This window comes from Tachypleus tridentatus, chromosome 7 (genome assembly GCF_004210375.1).
Source record: "Tachypleus tridentatus isolate NWPU-2018 chromosome 7, ASM421037v1, whole genome shotgun sequence".
Classification (NCBI taxonomy): Eukaryota; Metazoa; Arthropoda; class Merostomata; order Xiphosura; family Limulidae; genus Tachypleus; species Tachypleus tridentatus.
Genome location: NC_134831.1, coordinates 170,097,305 through 170,114,172, shown reverse-complemented (window position 1 = coordinate 170,114,172; position 16,868 = coordinate 170,097,305).

The following is a 16,868-nucleotide window of genomic DNA, read 5'->3' as shown; positions in this document are numbered from 1 at the left end:
GCTACTCTTTTACCAATGAATAGTGGGATTGATCATCACATTATAACGCCCCCCACGACTGAAACGGCAAGAATGTTTGGTGAAGCGGGGATTCGAACCCGTGACCCTCGGATTACGAGTCGAGTACCTTAACCACCTGGCCATGTCGGGCCCCATTCTCTAATGGTTAATTTTACTTACATTGGTCATAGGAACATTCTGATTTTCCAACATCTAACTGAAATGCTTCTTTCAAAAGTATGTTTTTAAGAACTTTTCTTAGAACAGAAAAAAATTATTTCTTTGTTTAATCATCGAAAGCAAACATTTAAGGTGAAGTATGTTTCTCTTATAGTATAGCCACGTCAGATTATCTGCTGTTTCTACCGAAGGGAATCGAACCCTGACCTCAGCGTTGGAAATTCGTAGACTTATTGCCGTCACAGCAGGAGGACATGCAAGGTTAAACTCGTAACAAAGTTTCTTTTTAAACTAAAACAAAATTAATATTAAAATAATTTAACTAAAGTTTTGCATCCTTAACTCGTCAGACCCAAAATAACGTTGGCCAACTTTCATATTGTTAAACTAGTCATGTCTAATGAAGACAAAAATCATAAGTTACTTCAAGTTTTCTTCTGAAGCCATGTCGATTTTCTCTGTCTTTAGTCCTTCTCATTCGAACTTGGGTCTGTAAAATCTGTCCAGTCCGACCCGCGAGCTGTGGATTCTAACTCTGATGCTACCATGGAGATTTTCTAGAACTACGATTAGGATCAATACTTAATACAAGTTTACTAGATCCTCATACTGACTTTCAAGGGATCACAGCTCCTGATTTAAGCTCACAGACTACACTCAGTTTCAGCAAGCACTTTAACAACCGTATCCGCTTTCGAGGAACTTTGTCAATCAGTTTTTACTGCCCTAATAGACTTCAACTTACAACTGTTAAACAGCTTTTCCATCTAAACGTTTTCCAATTGTTACTTCAAAGACTTCAGATTACAGCTGTTAAACAGCCTTCTCATTTCACAGTTTCTCTGTTGTTACTTCAAAGACTCCAAATTACTACTTTTAAACAGTATTCTCATATTAAAGTTTCTCCAGTTACTACTCAGACTTCGAATTTCTGTTTTTAATCATCCTTCTCATCAGAATGTTTTCCTGTTACTTCAGAGATTTCAAAGTTCTTCTCTTAAACAGTCATCTCGTCCGAAGGTTTTACTGCCGCCACTTCGAAGACTTCAGCTTACAACTGTTAAACAGCATTCTCAACTGAAGGTTCTTACTGTTGCCACTTTGAAGACTACAACTTACAACTGTTAAACGGCCTTCTCATCATGTTGACGTTTTCCTGTAGATACCTTGTTTACTTCTGTCTCTACCGTTTTCATTGGTATCTTCTCATTTGCTTTGTGTTAAGTTTAATGGTTTACGTTACCCACCGGCACGCTGCCTTTGTTTACTTGTATATTAATAAGATACTTCAGCGGCACGCTGCCTTTGTTTACTTGTATATTAATAAGATACTTCCGTGGCACGCTGCCTTTGTTTACTTGTATATTAATAAGATACTTCCGCGGCACGCTGCCTTTGTTTACTTGTATATTAATAAGATACTTCCGTTTTGTCAATTCCCACCTCCCATCTGTCAGTTAGTGCTCTGTCGACGTTTACTTTAATTTATTATTGAAGAAAATAATTCAAACAATGAATTATGGAAACGTAACTTGAAAGTAGCCATGCATTAAGTGATGACGTAAGCATGACAACTTCCTAAGGTTAAAAGTCATAACATAGGAATCCGTGAACTTAGAACTATTTTTGGTATGCCCACACTACTGTCTTCAGAGATTCGCTTTATGTCAGCTCTACAACATGATACTTCTTACATCCACTCATCAAGACTTCTCAAGCTGATGCAGCGATTAAAGGAGGTGAAATAAGCATGCTCTATATGTATTCTTTGATAGATTGTTCAGGCAGAGCATTCATGATGAAACTTTGTACAATGGACAGCAACTGCCTGTTGTGTCTCCACAACCAGCAGTTGCTGTCCATTCTACATCATGCTTTATATGGTTTAATCTATAAACAACAGTTTCTCCATTCTTCTTTTCAAGTTACGCAATCATTATATACCCACCGTGGGAATGGTCAATGTTGTATTATGGTCCAAGAGAAGGAAAGTAGCCAAAACTAGACAATCGAAAAGTGTGACAATGGTTGCAAAACTCTAATGCACAGTATAATGTTAACCATTCCTAATGATGTGCATATTAGTAGGTTCTTCGCAGCAGGTTTCTCCTCACGCCATGAGCGAGGTCTCAGCAGGTTTCTCTCTACGCCATGAGCGAGGTCTCAGCAGGTTTCTCCCCACGCCATGAGCGAGGTCTCAGCAGGTTTCTTCCGACGCCATGAGCGAGATCTCAGAGGGTTTCTCCGCACGCCATGAGAGAGGTCTTCCAACCAGCATCTCTGATTCATCTATAGTCGACACAGTGACTGCAGGTCGTTTCTATACACAGATGCAACAGTGACAGAAGTCAAGAAAGATGCTATGGCTAACTACCAAGAGAACACACAATATTGGTGTCTTCTCTAGACACGTCTGTAAGTGACGAGGCGGTCCAAACATGTTGCGGCGTGATTTGATTGAACTGTCTATTGGATTTTACAGAATTGATACAACCACCATAATTTAACTAAGCACACTTAGCTCCACCCAGTACAAAATATCCCATGATTTTACATATTTTGCTTCAGTAAGTGTGAAATATTCCTTAATTTCATCACTTTAATCCAAAACTGAGTGAAATATCATGTCTCACCCAGTTCACACAAAACCGCTGTAAAATGTTTCATTATATCACCCGTTTCACTTCAATCAGCGTGAAATATCCTAAGATTTCACTCTTTTCACTCCAATCATTTCGAAATATCTCATGAGCTCAGCCTTTTCATTTCATTCAATGTGAAACATAACTGGATCTCACACATTCACGTCAATAAATGTGAAATACCCCATAATTTCACTTCTTTTCGCTCCACTTAGTGCGAAATATCTCAAAATCTCATCTTCTTCTTTCCAACCCAAGTGAAATATTCTATGACATCACTTTTTCACACCAATCATTGTGAAATATCCCATGCTTTCACACATTTCACTCCAATAACTGTGAAGTATTCCATGATCTCACCTTTTTCATTCATCCAAAAATGACCGACGATCATCAAATCGATCAAAGAAATAACGTAGATCGGTAGAATTGCAAACACTCATTTTTTGTTAGGCCCAGCAATTACTAGTCGAGCGTTCGAATCCCCGTCACACCAAACATACTCGCCCTTTCAGTCGTGGGGGGCGTTATTATGTATCGGTCAATTCCACTATTCGTTGGTAAAAGAGTAGCCCAAGAGTTGGCTGTGGGTGGTGATGACTCGCTGCCTTCCCTCTAGTCTTACACTGCTACATTATGGACGGCTAGCGCAGATAGCCCTCGTGTAGCTTTGCACGAAAGTTCAAAACATTTTTGTTAGTTACACCTTATTTGTTATCACGTGTACGATTTCTTTATAAAAAATCTTAAATTTAGCTAACAATTTTTCTTTTGCATACTGTATTCAGTTGAGTATTTTTTTTATCCTTCCCAAGTATTTATTCATGTCTTTCTCTTTTCCAGCGCCTTATTGTTTACAGTAATTGGTTTCTTTGTGCATGACGTCACTTACTCGAGCTCGGTCCACGTGGCATAAAGGCCAGTGTTATCTGTGTTTTGTTTGATATGTATTATACTCCTGTAATAGAATTTTTCCTTACATATAGAAGGCTACTTCGATAATATAATTATAGCTGAATGTCCTCGAGAAATGGAATTTGCTTGTAAGTCCTCCCTGGAGTATCGGTTTAAATCAAAGTCACCATTATTTAGTCCTTATGTTATTGTTTTCCACTAGTTTGATATAAATTTCGGAGACTAGCTTGCATTATTATTTAATTTCACTATAACACTCTGTTAAACACAGAAGACTAGTTTTTGAGGATTCAGCAAAAAGTTAGTTTTAATGAAAACTAAAATATTCAGATCTTCAAAGAGAAGAATACAGGCACCTATAGCTTCCCCTGAAAGAATAAAACATGCGCTCTGTTGTCAATATTAATGAAGATATATGTTTTAAAACATTGTTCCACGGCTTAACGTGTCTTCCGTGTCATGAAACTTCCAGCTTGTACGATAAACTACTATGGATTAAAATGGGAAACGTCCATAAATTCTGATCAAAACGTTGCTAGCTTGTACTATAAATATCTGTTTCTGTAGACCTTAAAATAACAGATAATGTGGTGGTGGTGGAGGCTTGAAAAGTCGGTATAGATCTGGAAACTACATGGTGATGGTGGAGGATTGAAGTCTATGTAGGCCTTGAAACAACAGGTAACATGGTGGTGGTGGAGAATTGAAGTCTGTGTAGGTCTTGAAACAACAGGTAACATGGTGGTGGTGGAGGATTGAAGTCTGTGTAGGTCTTGAAACAACAGGTAACATGGTGGTGGTGGAGGATTGAAGTCTGTGTAGGTCTTGAAACAACAGGTAACATGGTGGTGGTGGAGACTTGAAGTCTGTGTAGATCTTCAAACAACAGGTAACATGGTGGTGGTGGAGGATTGAAGTCTGTGTAGGTCTTGAAACAACAGGTAACATGGTGGTGGTGGAGACTTGAAGTCTGTGTAGATCTTCAAACAACAGGTAACATGGTGGTGGTGAAGACTTGAAGTCTGTGTAGATCTTCAAGCAACAGGTAACATGGTGGTGGAGGCTTTGGCAGTTTGTGTAGATCTTGACACAACAAGGAACATGGTGATGGTGGCTTGAGAAGTCTGTGTAGTCTTGAAAAACAGGTAATGTGGAGGTGGTGGCTTGAGAAGTCTGTGTAGGTCTTGAAACAATAGGTAACATGGTGGTGGTGAAGACTTGAAGTCTGTGTAGATCTTCAAACAACAGGTAACATGGTGGTGGAGGCTTTGGCAGTTTGTGTAGATCTTGACACAACAAGGAACATGGTGATGGTGGCTTGAGAAGTCTGTGTAGTCTTGAAAAACAGGTAATGTGGAGGTGGTGGCTTGAGAAGTCTGTGTAGGTCTTGAAACAATAGGTAACGTGGTGGTGGACTCTTAATAGTCTTTGTAGGTCTTGAGACATCAGGTAACGTAGTGGTGGAAACTTGAGATCTTTGTGTATCTCTTGAGGCACAAAATAATGTGATTGTGGAGGCCTGAGACAACTTCAGATGTCGGTGACATGGTGGTGGGGGCTTACCACTTTGTGTAGGTCTTGATGCACCAATTTGTAAATTTAGAACACTAGCTGATAGGCGTTTAGGTCTCAATATTTAAAACATTCTGAACCTTATGTAATATATTGTTTTAATCTTTTATATTTGTAAGCCACATTTTCAAGCACTGTAAAAGTCCTGTGTCGTTCACTTCCCTCTGTGTTCTAAGGGTTTCAGTTCGCATGTTTCTTTCTAGAGCTGAGTGTGGTCGATTAGCAGTCATACTAGACTATAAATATGACAGTCCACGGTTCTTGTTCTGTTGCCGCAGAAACGCGCTCCGCACTTCAGGGCCGAGTGCGGGTTATACAGGTACTGTTGAAATTCAAAATAGTCTCTGCCTTCCCCTTTAGTCAATATTTTAGTGAATATCGCTGTGAGTTGGAATCAGCTTTCTATGAGTTTTAGTCTTCAAGGTCCAGTGGGGTCCGCATATTGCATCATAATGATTAATTTACATTTGTTTTTGTTGGACCTGGCATGGCCTAGCGCGTTAAGGCGTGCGCTTCGTAATCTGAGGGTCGCGGGTTCGCGCCCGAGTCGCGCCAAACATGCTCGCCCTCCCAGCCGTGGGGGCGTTATAATGTGACGGTCAATCCCACTTTTCGTTGGTAAAAGAGTAGCCCAAGAGTTGGCGGTGGGTGGTGATGACTAGCTGCCTTCCCTCTAGTCTTACACTGCTAAATTAGGGACGGCTAGCACAGATAGCCCTCGAGCAGCTTTGTGCGAAATTCCAAAAAAACATTGTTTTTGTTTTTAACTTTTACTCAACTGAATCTAAAGAAACAGCTAAACAAACTGGGTGAAATAGCCAATTTTCTTTGCAGAATACAAAAGAAATTTCCAGCAGTAATTAGCGGGGTTTATTGCAATACGGAGTAAGTTTTGTGCAGTTTACGTGCCATTAAGGATCCTGTAACTAAGTCTTGGGCCACAAGCAATTTGGTGCAAAAGCACTTATATAAGCGTGTTAAAAATCCGTTTGGTAAATGGAACTTACTTGTGGTTCTATGGTTAAAACTTAATGACCTACATTAACTCTTCCGTCAGTGAGACCTTAGAAAGGGGTGGTTAATGTTTCCCGCCATCTACGTTCCTCCTTATGTTGCCTTACGTTACATTAATCCTTCGAGCAATTACTTCTTGTTGTTGTTGTTTTAACTCTTCTAAGTTCTTGGAGATTATTTTTGATTTCCGTTTGCCCTTTTCTTTTTCTAAGATCACATTTCTCGTCTTCCAGTTATATTCATGGTAGTTTTCTTCTATTCTTTTAGGCCAACAATGTTGTTAGTTTTTATTTCTGTTTCGTGTTCTATTTATTTTCTAATTTTTCTTTTTATCCCTTTAACTTACTGTCACTTTCTTTTGGTTAGGTGGTTGAGGCATTCGACTCGCAATATGAGGGTCATGGGTTCGAATCACCGTCACACCAAATATACTAGCCCTTTCAACTTTTTTCTACATTCGAAGATCTCGCCTTCTATACGATCTTACGAACATTTCACTTATTAATCATGCTTAACACCTTGTTTGTTTTGAATTTGACGCAAAGCTACAAGAGAACTACCTGCGCTAGCTGTCCCTAATTTAGCAGTGTAGGACTAGAGGGAAAGCGGCTAACCATCACCATCTCTTGGAATACTTCGGATACTCTTTTACTAACGAATAGTGGGATTAATTGTCACATTTTAACGACTCCACGACTGAAAGGGCGAGCATATTTGGTATGACGGGAATCTAACTTGCGACTCTTAGAATACTATTCGAGCGATCTAACCACCTGGCCATGATGGGCCTTTATGACACCTTATTTACATACTTGGTTTTTCTACTAGGTATTTTTCAGACTGAGAGAAATAAATCATATAGTGATGAAGAAATAAAACGATATGGTTAATATTTACTAGTTAAACATTAATCACAGGAATTCTGTCCCGAAGAGTCGAAAGACCAAAATGGATCCGGCTATTTTACAATTAAAGACCATCTAGCCAACTAACTCCAAGCTCTGATCATAAGGTACAAGTTCGCAGATGGCACGTCATGGCTAGGTGGTTAGAACGCTTGACTCGCAATCTGAGAGTCGAGGGTTCGAATCCCTGTTATTCCGAACGTGGTCGCCCTTTCAGCCGTAGGAACGTTATAACGTGACGGTCAATCCCACTATTCGTTTGTAAGAGTAGCCCAAGAGATGGCGGTGGGTGGTGATGACTAGCTGCCTTTCTTTAGTCTTACACTGCTAAATTAGGTATGGCTAGCGCAGATAGCTCTCGAGTATCTTTGCGTGAAATAAAAAAACAAACAAACAAATTCACTGTCTGAAAACGCTCGGCCTACAGCTCTTGAATATGTCTTGATGAAAATAAATTATGACTTTGATTGATGGAACTCCAGCCAAAGAAGGAGTGTTTTCAATGACAATTATATCCTGACAATCAATAGAAGAAATACACTATGTAAATTGATTAATGTGTTTTAAAGACGGCTAGTATGGGTATTAAAACTTTGATTAAAATAAAGGTTTAGTAGCCGTATCAGCCGTTTTTAGAATACATTTTTTATTTCAAGTGTTTCTCATCATCATGAAATTGACTAATATTTTAAACTTGTTGAATTTAAAAATCAAATAATTTTTCATTTCCAATACACTTTTCACCTATTTCTCTCATAAGTATCAATTATTTTTGGTTTGGTCAGTCAACATTCACAAACCGACTATTGTTACTAATTAATTATGTTACAAATGCGAAGTAATAACCTATCAATATACTTGTTTTTTACAATAAATATTTAATAAATTCATTCTGATGCAAATAATTAGTAATCAATAAATTAGTGAAATAATAAATATCTTAATCAGCCAATAACTGTTGTTAATTTAGAGAAAAGTGTTTTAACCTTAAAATTATGACATTTCCACTAAAACAAAAGCAGTAAACGCACAAATGTACTCATTCTAAACGAATCAAATGAAGAAACCTTTGACGCTAATTGTCTAGGAACTTTCGAAGTAAAATTCTAAATGGGTAAAATGAAGAACCCTTTGACAATAATTAGCTAGGAATTTTCGAAGTAAAATTCTAAATGGGTAAAATGAAGAACCCTTTGACTCTAATTAGCTAGGAATTTTCGAAGTAAAATTCTAAATGGGTAAAATGAAGAACCCTTTGACTCTAATTAGCTAGGAATTTTCGAAGTAAAATTCTAAATGGGTAAAATGAAGAAACCTTTGACTCTAATTAGCTAGGAATTTTCGAAGTAAAATTCTAAATGGGTAAAATGAAGAACCCTTTGACTCTAATTGTCTAGGAATTTTCGAAGTAAAATTCTAAATGAGTCAAATGAAGAAACCTTTGACTCTAATTGTCTAGAAATCTTCAAAGCAACATTTTAAATGGGTCAAATGAAGAAACTTTGACTCTAGTTGTCTAGGAATCTTTGAAGTAAAATTCTAAATGGGTAAAATGAAGAAACAGTTGACTATAATCAATATTATATGTACATCAGTTATTAGTGCAGGGTGCTTACTGTCAGTTACAGATTGGTTAATTTTTATTTGATATGATATAAAATAATAATTTATAGGTAACCCATAGATCAACAGGATATTTTAGCTTTTAATACAAAAATTCATTGAAACTGGACTGTGAAATACTATCTAAAAATCAATATTGTTTTAAGGCACATTCTTCTCTTCTGGCCACTAGACCAGAGATTTCCAATTTTAGGAACAGTTTTAGTGGAGAAGCGAGCGGCTTTCCGTTCTGTATGTGTGGTATTTTAAAATCATCTGCGTTGTCTCTGATAACGCGTCAGTGGTTTCGACAACAAGAAGTGTGGTGGCTTGGCTGTAAATTTGATTTTAAAATTCGCAGTTGTTCTGATAAATAACAATAAAGAAAAACAACAAAACCTGTGGATAAATCCCTTTTATTTTAGTAAAGCGGCTCTCATTGAAGCCTTTTATTCTTTGACCAATAATAACGTCACCTAGGACTTATTTACGCCTGTCTTTTGGTTTATTTGTCCACCTACCTGTCCTTCGAATGAAATTCCTCGGTAAGTCTTAACATCTTATATGGTTAAAAATTGGGCATCGATACGCATAGGAGACAGAGCACTGATAGTTAATTGTGGGGCTTTGAACTCAACTAAGAAAAAAACAAAGCCTTCGAATGAAAATTACTATCGTTTTCATTCACAATTGACCAAGAACTTTAAATTTAATATATGTATATATAGGAAAATGTGAACTTTGTTTTTGGACAAGCATTATTGGTAGTTATACCACGTTAAGCTATCTTAAAAAAGTCTTGTTGACTGAAATCCTTCTGTTGGTGTATTTCCTTCTATTTGGCTGCTTCTCCCCAGCTAGGATAGCAGTAGGTCCACGAATTTACAACGCTAAAATAAGGGGTTCCATTCCCGTCGGTGGACACAGCAGATAGCTCAGTGCGGCTTTGCTATAAGAAAACCTACATATTCCATTTAACTCATATTTCAAGCTTGCAGTTAAAAATGGGTAATTTTTCTTCTCAAATATCGTACTTAAGGTCTCTATCTAATTACGCTACGTCGATTAATTCAATCAAAATAATTTGTTAAATGAAGATACATATTTGATGTAAAGTCATCATATATATAGGGTGGTCCAAAATTAAATCTCCTATTTTAAAATTCAGTGATTAAATAAACAATGAAATATAACCGTGTAGTTTTCAACATCTTGTAGCACATTGAAACACATTGTGTTTTTGTTTATTTTTCAATCCAGTGTGTAATGTTACCCTGCAAAGAGGCAAACATGCAAGAAAAGGCTCAATGTGTCCTTCAATTTGCAGACCGAGTCAGTGAATGTTGTGTGGCGCAATTATATATATCAGTACGGATAAGTTAGTACGGAGGTGTGTTAAGGATACCTTGTATCACACACCTAGAGCAAACACCTAAACATCTTTGAAGCAAAATTCTAAATGAGTCGAATGAAGAAACATTTGACTCTAATGAGTGTTAAATGTACATCAGTTATTAGTGCAGTCAGCTACAGATTGGTTAATTTGTTAATATTGTTTGTTTGTTTTTTGAATTTCGCACGGCACGTTCTGCTCATTAACGAAACAAGGGTTATTATAAACTAATTACTATCCAATGAAGTTTAATCATACTGGTGATTATTACCTCAGTAAAATGTCACTTAATACTCTGTTTAGCTATTAATGATGGTTAAAAAAAATATTTCTTGGCTAGGTTAAACCTCGGTACTCGTGGTTGACTTATTAAAAACAACTTAAGTTATAACCTAATACTGTTAATTAATTGAATATGAATAAATTTGGAAATGTCATTGTTTAACGGCCCCGCATGGCCAGATGGGTTAAGTCGTTCGATTCGTAATCTGAGGGTCGTGGGTTCGAATCTGCGTCGCACCAAAAATGCTCGCCTTTTCTGCCGTAGAGGCGTTATAATGTGACGGTCAATCCCACTATTCGTTGGTAAAAGGGTAACCCAAGAGCCGGCGGTGGGTGATGATGACTAGCTGCCTTCCCTCTAGTCTTTCACTGCTAAATTAGGGATAACTATCTCAGATAGCCGTCATGTAGCTTTAAACTAAATTTAAAACAAATGAACGCTTCTCTGTATTTTTAGTTTACTTTAAAAACTGAAAACTTATTTCAGTATTTTTCGCCCTAAATGCACATTTGAAGTATCTGCTTCAAGCTTTCACATTTATTTTGTTTCTTAATTCGTTTCTTCATATTCGCATTTTGTAGCCTTTCGCCTTTTATTGGTGTGTGTAGGTTCGCTTTGTTTTACACTTTTGTATCACGTTTTCTTTGAGTATCTGGGAAGATGGGTTTGTAACTTGTACGGGCGCTACCTGAAGAACTTTCCAAATCGATCCTTTCAAAACCTCTTCTAACAAAAAGCACGTAGTTTCATACTGTTAGATTGTCTGTAAACTAAAAACATTCGGAACTAATCTAACTAACTTAAGGACACAATGTTCATTCGTGTGTTTCATGTACATGTGAAAGAATATAGAGGTACTTGTTTAACCGGAAGTAGCTGTACGTCACTATACGAGTGTGTTCCTTATTTATTTATCATTCTTTTATGTTTTAGCTAAATAATTTAAAAGTCTTCAAAACGAATAGTGAAAACTGTTTTAGAGATAAATCATATAAAGTGAAAAACCCATTTCAATAAATTTAAAAGATGAAAAACAAAACAATCAACAAAGTAAGCAAACATTACAGATACAGACAACACATACAGCTAAGTAAATAAACATTACAGATACAGACAACACATACAGCTAAGTAAATAAACATTACAGATACAGACAACACATACAGCTAAGTAAATAAACATTACAAGAGACAGACAACACATACAGCTAAGTAAATCAATATTAGAGAGCAGAGACAACACATACAGCTAAGTAAATCAATATTATAGAGACAGACAACACATACAGCTAAGTAAATAAACATTATAGAGACAGACAACACATACAGCTAAGTAAATCAATATTACAGATACAGACAACACATACAGCTAAGTAAATAAACATTATAGAGACAGACAACACATACAGCTAAGTAAATCAATATTATAGAGACAGACAACACATACAGCTAAGTAAATAAACGTCATAGAGACAGACAACAGATACAGTCAAGTAAATAAGCATTATAGAGACAGACAACACATACAGTCAAGTAAATAAATATTATAGAGACAGACAACACGTACAGCTAAGTAAATAAGCATTATAGAGACAGAAAACACATACAGCTAAGTAAATAAATATTATAGAGACAGACAACACATTCAGTCAGGTAAATAAACATTATAAAGACAGACAACACATTCAGTCAGGTAAATAAACATTATAAAGACAGACAACACATACACCTAAGTAAATTGTTTTTTTTTGTTTTTGTTTTTTGGAATTTCGGACAAAGCTACTCGAGGGCTATCTGTGCTAGCCGTCCCTAATTTTGCAGTGTAAGACTAGAGGGAAGGCAGCTAGTCATCACCACCCACCGCCAACTCTTGGGCTACTCTTTTACCAACGAATAGTGGGATTGACCGTCACATTATAACGCCTCCATGGCTGGGAGGGCGAGCATTTTGGCGCGACTCGCGAACCCGCGACCCTCAAATTACGAAGCGCACGCCTTAACGCGCGCTAGGCCATGCCGCCCACCTAAGTAAATAAACGTTGTAGGTGAGAGACAACAAATGTAAATTAATCATGTATATATACTTGGATTATAAAACAAAACTGGTAAAATTATTAGTTTTATGAAGAGGTAAAAACGACGGTAGACATGTAGCAACATGAACTTGTACATGAAATGAAAACCAAGTTTTTCAGCTTGTTTCTGGTTTGAACTGTCGACCTTTACATTACACATGTCGTCTATCTGCAAATCCTGTTTCACACCACATGTTTAACCGTCTGCTTTAGTACAGGTAAAATATTTGATTAGATAAAGATAAACTGTACATGTAGCGAGAAATAGCAAACATAACAATGTGAAAGTATGAGTAACGAAGGCAAACTACGCATGCAGTAAAACATCTGTTGAAACACCAGGTTAAATAACTTGAAATTATTATTTGAAACAGAAATGTACTCGCTTTTCTTTTTGTTTGTTGCTAAGCAAAACTATTTAGTGGGGTATCTGTGCTACGCATGGCCAGGTGGATAAGGCACTCGACTCATAATCCGAGGGTCTCGGATTCGAATCCCCGTCATATCAAACATGCTCACCCTTACAGCCGTGGGAGCGTTATAATGTAACAGTCAATCCTACTATTTGTTGGTAAAAGATTAGCCCAAGAGTTGGCGGTGGGTGGTGATGACTAGCTGCCTTCCCTCTAGTCTTACACTGCAGAATTAGGTACGGCTAGCACAGGTAGCCCTCGCGTATCTTTGCGCGAAATTAAAAACAAACAAACAAAATATCTTGTGTATATTAAAATATAAGGTAGATTTTGCAAATATCATTTAATAAGTGATAACACTGCCATCTACAGACATTTGTAAAACTAAAAAAAACAAAGGAAAACAGGTTATTTTTTGTTTAAATTCTATTACTTGTATGTATGGAATAAGTTTGAAAAGATACAACAGGCTATATGTGCTCTCCCCATCACGGATATCGAAACCCGGTTTTTACTGGTGCGTGTTCAGAGACATTCCTCTGCGTAACTGGGAAGGCATTATATTAAAGCCTCAGCAAATAAACTAGTTGGAAACCGTTAATCTGTGTGAAATATAATTTTTATAATTCCTAATAGTTAGAAAAGTACCCCCGTTTTCATTATTTGCTAATGGACTTCATATTAAAAAATACATATTGTTTTAATAAAGCCGACAACTGTTTACTTGTCATACTTCACGGAAAGATACTCGAGGACTATCTGCGATAGTTGTCCTTAATTTAGATAGAGAAAAGGTAGCTAATCGACACCAGCCACTGCCAGTTCGTCATTTTCTATCACCCCAACGACTAAAACAGGGAGCATTGTTCGATGATGTAATTCCAACCCACGACTTGCAGGCCACACCAGGCCTAAGGCCGAGAAAGAAATGTTCAAGTCCGGAACTAACCAGAGTAATTTTCCAATTTTGTGGTTTGGACTTGTTCCTTTCGTAATTGTAACTTTTTAATTAAAGTTTTAACGAGATATAAACTGGAATTTCTAAGATCCATGTCATCAACTGTGATGCCATTGTCTTAAAAAAACAACAAACAACTTATTCAATATTCTTGTAAACATGAGGTCTGGAATCAATTTCTACTTGCAACAAAAGACAGCTTGTGACAATAGTAAACAAAGATCTTTGTCAAACATTTTGGTGTTTAGCTTACAAATTCATGTTCGTGTCCATTCTTGGACAGCTGACTGACTTATCTTTTGAACCAGTTTGGTTCTTTGGCTAGTACTGCTTATTACAAATCAGCCAATAAGCATAAAATAGATGATTCTTACTTAGTGTAGATTACCACAGGTTGTCCAGTACGCGTAAAATACGTTAACTCCATGACCATATGCATGTTTTAGCACCAGTTTGGTTTTAATTACTACAGGTTGTCATGAGTCACTCAGCAGGCATAAGTAGGCGCCTCAATATGTATTATTGCATCTCTTTATTTCTTTGGTTATTATAAAGTTAAGTGTAAAGTAATATTGACTGAAGCTGATAGAGAAAACAACCAATGTGCAAAATGCATGGTTATGAAATGTTATAACTCAATATACAAGAAACAAGTGCAAGGTCAGAAAGAAAGGTACCTATTCGGTGTGGGTTTGAGAAAGGAATACAAGATACAGTAGATTAACGACAGAAATAATAAGACTTGGAGATGTGAGAGAAAATGAATAAACCGAGATTGGCGAAGGAAGAAAGTGACGTGCTACCAATGAGAAGCAAAACCTATTTTAAATATGTGTTATTAATTTACCAGTAATTGACAATATGATTAAACTGGCACGGGCCAGTTTTTCATAGAAAAAAGTAGAACAGAAATAAAGTTGATGAACGTAAGAAGGGAAAGAAAAGTGTGAAGATAGCATGGTTAGCTACATCAGCATATTATCACAATTCGTTTTGTAGATGTAACAATGCCCCCTCTCTCAGTGGCTCAGCGTAAAGTCCGAAGGCTTATAACGCTAAAACCGGATTTTGATATCAGTGGTGGGCACAGGACAGATAAGCCATTGTGTAGGTTTGCGCCCAACAACAAACAGACTATAGATAAAATAGATGGTCAGCAACGCAATAAGATATCAATAAAAGACTTCTTGTTTGAGTTACAAGGAAATGTAATTGCTATTTATTGCATGTTTATACAAGTAAAGCAGACCAGATAAACATTATTGAACATATTACCAACATGTTCGGACAAGTTATTCACAAACCAAAGAGGATTATTGGTCAATAGTAATAACGATTTCATTAAGAGGTTTACTTAGAATTAATCGACTGGTGGATAGCAGAATGTTATTCAAAACTTTGTAAGTCTTCCACCTGCGTGAGCTCTTTCATTGTCAAAAAACTAACAAATCGATTCAACAGATCTAGAACTGTTATTTACTTGAAGCAAATTCAAATTCAACGTCAAAGTGAATAAAATATCTCATACAACTGTAATGTTTTGATGATTTTCAAAATATCCCATTCAACAAATATCAATATACCTTTCATGGGGTGCTTTATTTCAACCAATGTTTTATTTTTTTGATATTGCCCCCGCTAGTAGAGAGGGTAAGTCTACGGATTTACAACGCTAAAATTAGGGGTTCGATTCCCTTCGGTGGGCTCAGCAGATAGCCGGATGTGGCTTTGCTATAAGAAAACACACACATTTTTGATATTTCAATGTCAGACTTTTAAATACAGTTATTCAAAGAGGTAGATGACCTAATGCCCAATAGAACATTCAATGTTTATATTTCTGCTTTTGTATTGAGTTTGTATATTTTCTCACTCGCTCCTGTAACTGTCATATTTACGAAAAATTTGCTAATTTACAGTTTATTTAAACGCATGATGCACCATAATGAACGCAAGCATAGGATAGAACCCTGAATTTCAACACCATCAGTCTCAGATGTAAACCACCTTTTGTTTTAAAGTATTTTTTTTTACTTTTCTCTTCTTCGTAAATTATCCATTGGTAGAACAACTTCGTGTCTCTAGTTCCATTTATTTTAAAGTTACAAAGCAATTAGTTTTCTCAAGCAACTGTAAATCTAAGGCATAATCTGTTGTTTCAGAACTATGAGTTCTTTTTATCTCTTAGTTTCTTTCCTCACAAAATGAACAATAGAAAAAAAGTGCTTTGTTTCATATCAAATGTCAGTCACGTGAGCCCTGATTGAGGTGGTTTGGCTTGTTTTGAATTTCGCGCAAAGCTACATGAGCGTCATCTAGCCGTCCCTTATCTAGTAGTGAAAACTAGAAGAAGGGCAGCTAGTCATCACCACCCACCGCTAACTCTTGGGCTACTCTTTACGAACGAATAGTTGGTAAGGGCGATCATGTTTGGTATGACGGGGATTTGAACCCGCGAACCTCGGATTACGAGTCGAACGCCTTAACCCATCTGACCATGCCGGGCCATTATTTGACAATAACTACAGTTATGTTTTCACTTGTTATCACAGGAGGATATATTTAACAAAAGCACGCAAATATTTATGAATTTTTTTCTTTCTCTAACAATCACAACAAACATGCTCGCCCCTTTCAACTGTGGAGCGTTATAATGTGTCAATCAATCCCACTTATTCGTTGGTAAAGAGAAGTCCAGAAGTTGGCAATGGGTGGTGATGACTAACTACCTTCCTTCTAGTCTTACCCGTTATGCAATAAGCAGCCGCTAGCGCAGATAGCCCCGTGGTTTTGCGCGAGATTTAAAACAAAACCAAATTATCTTAACAAAATTGTTCCCCTACTAGTAACAGCGGTGTGTCTCCGGATTTCATAAACGCTACAAATCAGGGGTCTGATTTCCCTCGGTGGATGGAGC